General features: G+C 46.3%; 1 pseudogene; it reads right to left on the reverse strand.

Moving 5' to 3' along the window:
- Positions 1-3,166: 3,166 nt before the first annotated feature.
- Positions 3,167-5,519, reverse strand: LOC131424608 (neurexophilin-1-like; annotated as a pseudogene).
- Positions 5,520-7,783: the final 2,264 nt, after the last annotated feature.

Here is a 7,783-nt window from a genome sequence, read left to right on the forward strand (position 1 = left end):
ACCTGCCTGGTCCAGTTGTCTCACATAAAGGAATCGTCCGACGTGTGGTCGTGTGTGTCGGGTTCTTTTCCTTCACACAGCACCTCGAGGTCCCCCACACCGAGGACACAGTCTTGCCCGCTGTGGTCCTTCCCTGCTGTTCCTGGCTGCCTGTCCCTGCAGCTTCTCTCCAGGGAGGGGCCTCCTCAGCCCACGTGTCCTGAAGCAGCAGGATTCCACGGTGGCACCTTGGATCCCTGGACATTTATTTGAAATCTTCTGAAATCAAACCAACATCCAAAGCCTGACCTCCCACGTCAGGAGGGGACCCCACCATTTTGCCCATGGCTTATTGATGGTCATGTCCCCAGGCACCTTTTCAGAGGGACTGCCAGCTCTGTGAAGGGACAGCCTGCCGTCTCCTTCACTGCTGCCCTCGGAGCGCCCCAGCAGTGTGTGGCCTCTGACGGGCCTTCAGAATACCTGCTGGATGTGCGTGGATAAAAGACAACATCAGCCACCCTCCACCCACCCCAAGCCCAACCAGACCTCTGCCATCAGACCATGTCACCTCTGTGGTCACTGTCTTTTAATACCCAGAATAACTTCCTGCCACCAAAGGGCTCAGGGAGGCCCCCATTCTGCCTGACAGGTCTCTTCACCTCTCATGCTGGATGCCATCCCCTGACGAAAATGGCTGAGAGCCACTTAGCAATGGAACCACTAGAAACCAGCCTGGACACATCCCACCCATTGGCATGTCCTTGAGGGACATGTGACACATTCCAGGAGCTGTCTCCCTGCAGTTAGTGGCCAATGGGAAGCTGGCTCTGGGACTAAACATGTGGCTTGTGCAGTGCCTGCCTCCCTCGGGCTCCCTGAAGAGTTGTTAGGAGCTCTGCCAAGGTAGGGTCCTGGCACACCCTCCTCCAACAACCACAGTGATGGTGAGGAGGGGGTTGGGAGGAGGAGGAGCAGCTCAAGGCAGCAAGGGGGCTGGAGGTCCAACTTGGGGTGAAAGTCTCACAGCAGCTTGGGAATTCTCTTCTTTCAGCAGGGATCTGGCCCAGCATGCCCCGTAGAGAAGCGTCTGGAGAAAGCAGGGAGGAGGATCACTTGGAGGGGTATCAGACTTGAGGCTTTGAGTTTGGTCCTGCAGTGGGGGAGGAGAGGCTGGGTGTGGGGAGTGGTGCTATTCGTGAAATTCAAAGATTGGACGGTCCTTGGGAAAGCTGAGACAGGATGATTGGGGAAGGGCGCGTGTGAGGCTTGGACAAAGCACGGAGTTCAAGGGTTGGCTCTTCCCTGATGAGGCTACAGCCAGCCGGGCTCACGATTCCCTGGAAGGTGTCATTCAGGTGTGAGTGGGGAAGACGCTTCTCTTGTGCTCCATAGTGAGGTCTGGACCCTGTCTCACAGCTGGGGGGAGAAATATGGGAACATCTTCACAGGGCACTGGGACCCCATCCTGCCTTCAGCCTGTGTGGATACGAGGTCATGCATGAGGCTCTAGTGGGTCAAGCTGAGGCTTTCTCCAGCCAAGGGCTCATTGCCATCACTGACTCCACCTTCTAGGAACTGGTGTTGGGGGTCAGGGTGGGGACTGGGGGGACATGGGGGAGTACGAGTCCTCCTAAACTCCTCTGTGCCCGACAATCAGGAGTGAGCTTTGCCAGTGGAAAGCCTTGGCAAGTCCTCCAGCGGTTCTGTCTGATCACCATGAAGGACTTGGGGAGGGGAAGTGGAGTTTTGAGGAGTGAATCAAGGAGGAGGCTGAGAGTTTGGTGGAGGAGCTGTGGACACCTCAGGATGAGCCCCGTGGGGACTCAAGATGGGGACATAGGGAGGAAGAAATGACTGATAAGAGACAGGGACAGGGAGATATAGACAGATTCAGGGAGAGAGGGAGACAGAGACACAGGGAAGGGAAAGGGAATGAGAAACATGGAGACAGAGGAGTCAGGGAGGGAGGAGGAGGGCGGGGAGAGAGGAGAGAGAAAACAAAATAAAACAAAAAACAAACAAAAAAAAAGTCAGAGAAAAGCCCGGGAGGCCAAGATAGATCTAGAAAGAGAAAATCCAAAGAACAGATTTGTAAATGAAAAAGCTAAAGCTAGAATCAGGGGTGAAACGGAGGGTTAGTGAGGTGTAGGGGACGGGGATCAAGGACTGATGGGCACAGAAAAGAGAGTGGACAGCCTCACAGAGGGTCAGAGGTGGAGAGAGAGAGATGTACACAGAAAGTGAGACCAAGACAGACCCTGAAATACTAGAGACAGAGGGGTGTGAAGAGAGACAGCTCAACTGAAAGACCCATGAAAGATGGCTGCCAAGTGACAGAAACCAACCATGCAAGTGAAGATGGCCCAGCCAGGTCAGAGTCACGCAGGAGGGCAGTGCAATGCAGGGACAGGCAGACCTCCACCATGGCCCTCTCATCCCCAGGGACCTATCCGGACCCCACCCTCCTCTTTCACTCCATCACGGACAACCTCATCTGTGCCATTGTCTTTGGTGAACACTTTAGTTACCAGGACCCCAAATTCCTACATCTGCAGAGTTACTGAAGGAAACATTCACCATCCTCAGCTCCTTCTATATCCACGTGAGGTCAAAGATTCCAGGATGGGCCAGGAATCTGGGATGGGACCTGGAGTTCCCTGTCCTGAGCTCAGGAGCAGGAAGGCACAGTGGTTCTTGAAAGAACAATCAAGGCTTGCCTTCGGAGAAAATGCCATTTATTGAGAAACAGCTCTGCATATTTATAGAGCTGGGAGTGGTCTGACAGTTGGCAGGGGTTCCTTTTTGATTGGTGTGTAAGGATCAGGTGAACAAGCAGAGCTAGTCTGATTGGTGGGTAAGGATCATGTGAGCCAGCAGGGCTAATCTGATTGGTGGGTAAGGATTATGTGAGCCAGCAGGGCTCACCATTGGTTGGCAGGATCATGTGAGCCAGCAGGGCTCACCATTGGACGGCTCTTCTTGGGGGATGGGGAAGTTAGTCTTTGGAGCCCCGGCAACTCCCAACAGTTCTGACCCTGGAAGGGGAGGCGGTTATTTAATCTCTCCCTGCTTCTGACTTCTGAGTAACAGTCCCACAAGGCCCCTGCCAGCATCTGAGGTGCCTTTTTTATTGTTTTTGAACTCAACTTTGTTTTATTTTTATATACATTTTGTTTTTCCCATAAATAATATATTGACATAGCTTTCAGTAATACTTGAGCTGAATACATGCTTTTGACACTGCTGATCTTTTTAATGGAGTTCACGGCTACATTGATTAAATGAATTCCTTTTTGAACAAATAACAAGTAGAAAGACAGGAACAATTTAATTTTAATAAGCAGCTCAAATAACACTTGGTTAAACTACGTACAATATAAACAATTCAAACAAATGAAGAGTAGGATATTGAATTTGTTACCCTATGTGTAGTAAAGATAAGACAGACCTTTCCCTTCTTAGATAAGGATTGTAACTTGTTTTAAGTGGCCTTAGTACATCTCAACTTTGCAAATATCCAAAGATTGGCAATGAAATCTGTAATCCCAATGTCTGCCCACATGTAGATGCCAAATGTTTGCTCATCTTTACTGAAAACAGCCTCCCTCCACAGCGGGGGGAGGAGTGGAAGAGTCATTTTGTATCACCTTGAATGTGCCTACTGTATGCTGGAAAAAAAGTGGCTACCCTTTGTGTTCATAAAATAAAGAATACAGAGCTCTAAAGACACTTTTTTTTTTGCATTTTAATAAGCATATGCAGTAGTGTTTACCAGTTTAGCTACCTGAAGCTCAGGAATGCCTCAGTGGGGTTTATTAATTAGTATAACTGAAGACTTTCCAAGAGATTTCCAGAGCAGTGAGTGTTAAAAACATTTTCTGCTTAGTTTCTCCTTTTGATGATAGATTATTTTGAATCATTATGAGCCAATGAAAGTCCTCTTGATAAGTGGTAGATGAGTGTGTGTTTGTGTGTCTTAAGAGTGTGTCCTCAAGTGTGACTTTAAAATCTGCGGTGACCATGGAGTATTACTCAGCCATAAAGAGGAATGACTTTATGGCATTTGCTGGTTAATGGATGGAACTGGAGACTATCATGCTAAGCAAAATGAACAGGTCCCTGAAGGTTGCAGGTTGAATGTTTTCTCTGATATGTGGAAGCTAACTCAAAATAAAGGGGAGATTAAAAAAAGAATAGAAGAATGATCAGTGGGGTAGACAAAGGGGAATGAAGGGAAGGGAGGAGGGGTGGAAAGGGAAGGACAGTGGAAGGAATCTGACCTGACTTTCCTGTATATATACACACAGTGAATCTCACCATCATGCACTTCCACAAGACACTAAATAAAAAAAACTTTAATAGCAAAAGATCAGTAGAGTAGAGAGAAGAGAACCCTTTTCCCTCTAGAGGGGACATAAAGGGGAGGGAAAGGGGAAGTACTGGGGGCTGAATTAGAACAAGTTATATTCCATGTTTTCATAATCTTGTCAACATGAAAACTAATGTTATGTATTAGAACAAATAAAAATAAAAAGAACCAATAAAAATAAATTTAAAAAACCCATGGTGTCTTACAACCACACCGAGAGATGAAGCTGACTGGGCAGAGGTGATGTCAGATTGCTTCCATGAGTGTCTTTGACGCAGACAAGAACAGCCGGGTAGACACATTCCCGGCCACAGCTGTGACCTTCTTTGAGGTAACAGCCCTGTCATGTGACCTTTAATTCTCAGTCTTCAGCCCCACCCCTTTTCCCCGTCCTCATCCAGGGGGTAGGGCCCACATGACAGTTAGAGTGGGGACACTTTCTGTACTTGCCTATAATCTACTATAAAAGGGAATGTAAATACAGGCCCCTGGATGGGCTTGGAGCAGAACCAGGGCACTTGGCCTTGGGTGTGCTCCTGGTAACAGGTGTTTGAAGAGCTGTTGTTGCAGAGTGAGTTCTTAGAGACTCGTCAATCCTTTCATATTTGACACGACAGGTAAGTGACTTGGGATCTTTGGCATCCATCACAGTTTATTGAGCCACGTCAAATCCCACAATTTTTGTAGGAGGCACTGACCTGACAGTTACAATCCCCCACTAGTGGGACTATGCCCCAAATAAGCACTAAATGCCCCATGGTTATGATCTACAATTTCCCCAGTTGTCAACAGGTTCATCTTTGTTGTTTTTGATGCTGGAATGAAAATCGCCCCATTTTCTTAAATTTTTCCTTATTTACAATGGGCCTTTTCTTAGGCCTGGGCTGAGGCTTTTGAACATCTGTGGATCTCCTCAGCCAGTCCCAGGAGTCTTGCTCAGATGGAGGTTCTGGGGGGTCATATCATAGGTCCAAATCTGCATCATTTTCTTTGCCATGAATAGTCTGTGACAGGAGTCGGCCAATAGACAACTCTTCACTGCTTTCTGTCAACATGTGCTTTAGTGTGGATTTGCAGCTTCTCGACTTCAGAAGTTCTGCGTTTCCACCATTTGTGAAATTGGCACATGTGACAGCCTCAGAGGTTTCGTCCATGGTCAGCCGACTCCATAGCTATGGGCCAAAGGGAGGCAGAACATCATGATGAAGAGCATGGTGGGGGAAAGCAGCTCAGGACAGGACAGCCAGGAAGCAGAGAGAGCCTATGGTGCCTGATTTTTTTTCTTTTAAAATTTTCTTATTTTATTATTATTATCATTTTTAACTTTTAAAATACAATTTAGAATCCAGAGTGTACAGTAACAATAATCACAGGCCTGCATAGGTGAACCAAAGTCAAAGCATAGCCTTAAATCTCTTATACAGTTAGGAAACAGTGTTAATGGTCAGAAATAGACTTATTCAAAGCAAACATATATAAGACAGATCTTTAAATGACAGTGTGGCCCTTCTGTATCAGATACAATGTATAAAAGAGCATTTATGGGTTGTCTTGTCAGGAAACTTACATAAACTTTCATTTTTTAAACTTTTACATAGCTCTTAGGCAAGGCTTAAATAACAGTTGTTTGTTTAACCAGTTACAAAGGAATCATTTAAGACTTTGAAAGAGGTACAAACCCTAATTCCTTTAAGACTTAGTTTCCCCAAGTAATAAAACCTAACAAATACTAGAAAATCATCTGTAGACAAGAGCAGATCAATGTTTCAGACTTTGCTTCATATCAGTACTTTAGAGTTCAAGTAACTGTAACTGACTGTGCTAATTATAGCCAATTTAATCACAAACACAAACTTTTTTAGATTTACCCTCCACAAACCTTCTGTGACTTACTTGGACATTACCTGGTGCCTTTCTAAAGGAACTAGAAAATGGTACCCCTTCCTCGAGGAAAATACTATTTAAGTTTATTTACTATTGCACAGCCCAGGAAGCTCTGCCCTGGGAGCTCCCTAAGTCCTGGCTATAGGCACATGTGCTCTCTCTTTACCTGCTCACACACACTCCTGTCCTTGGACTCCCAGGTATTTAGGCCACCAGCCCTGCACACAGGCCACCCCACCCCAGACTCGCCAGCTGAGGCCATGAGTCAGATTGGGGGTAGGAACTGGGCCTGCAAAAGATGTGGATGCAACAGTGACTGGACAGGGGGATCCAAGATGGCGGGACAGAGGGAAGCGGCATTCTGTGTCGCTCTGTGACCTGGGACTCAAGCAGTGAGAATATTGCTTCTCTGCCAGTGATATTCTTGCTCCCATCCAGGAATCATGGCCACTCTACTGTGCAGGGCTGCAGGCCTCAGTGACAGAGTAGGTCTCCCAACTACTCGCCCACACAGGACTACCAGGTGCCTGAGAAGGACCATCCACATCAGCACCCACACAGAACTTTTGGCCACACAGGCTCTGAACAGAGCAGACAGCACACACTGGAAGCCACAGAGCCGTCTCTGAACACATTGTCCATGTTCAACACCATCACTCGGCTCTCCCTGACCCGACCTGACACCCCATTGCCACCTCCATCTTGGGTCACCTTCATCACCACCTTTAGTGGGGGCAACTCCCAATTTGGAACTCCAGGAGGCCAGGTACTCAGTTTCTAACTCTCTCTTCTCCCCAGAAGCCGCTAACCTGGCACAGTGACATCCAGGTTACATTCACCATCCTGAGGGCGGAGATACCAGCTAACAACAGATGACCCCACCTATTGGATGAGAGGGAAGCAGGAAAGGTACTGATCTCCAACCAAAACAATCCTTGTTTCTTCCTTTGAGATATTTTTCCCTTCTCCTTCTCACATCCCCAACATATGTGAAACCAACTGCTTTGCATGAATTAGGGTTTTGAGGACTGTGACATCTGAATAATATAGAACAGTTGTGTTGTATATTCTTTTTTTCCTCCAAGTTTTAGTTTCCCCAAGTAATAAAACCTAACAAATACTAGAAAATCATCCATGGATAAGAGCAGATCAGTGTTTCAGACTTTGATTCATATCAGTACATTAGAGTTCAAGTAACATTTTAACATTTTAATTTTTCTTAATATTTGTACATTTGTTTTATGTACTCTACTGTCTTCCCACTTACTTGTCTACCCCAAATTACTTCATCTCTATTCTCTTGCTACTAACCTTCTTCTTTAGATTTCTCTTTCACACTTCCTAAGATATAATAAGTCTATATCCTCACCTCCTACCTCCTCAGGATATCATCCTATATCTCAATCCCAATTCTTTGTCCACCATCAGAAACTGTAAACCCTTGTACAGACCTACTGATTGTATTGTAGATAATAATTGAATTCACCATTTCGGTATATTATGACCAAACTGTAAGTGTCTTAATAGCAACTATTTCTTTTTAGGTTG

The sequence above is a fragment of the Marmota monax genome, unplaced genomic scaffold (genome assembly GCF_021218885.2).
Source record: "Marmota monax isolate L192 unplaced genomic scaffold, Marmota_monax_Labrador192_F-V1.1 WCK01_AAM20220418_F8-fsc00149, whole genome shotgun sequence".
Taxonomy (NCBI): domain Eukaryota; kingdom Metazoa; phylum Chordata; class Mammalia; order Rodentia; family Sciuridae; genus Marmota; species Marmota monax.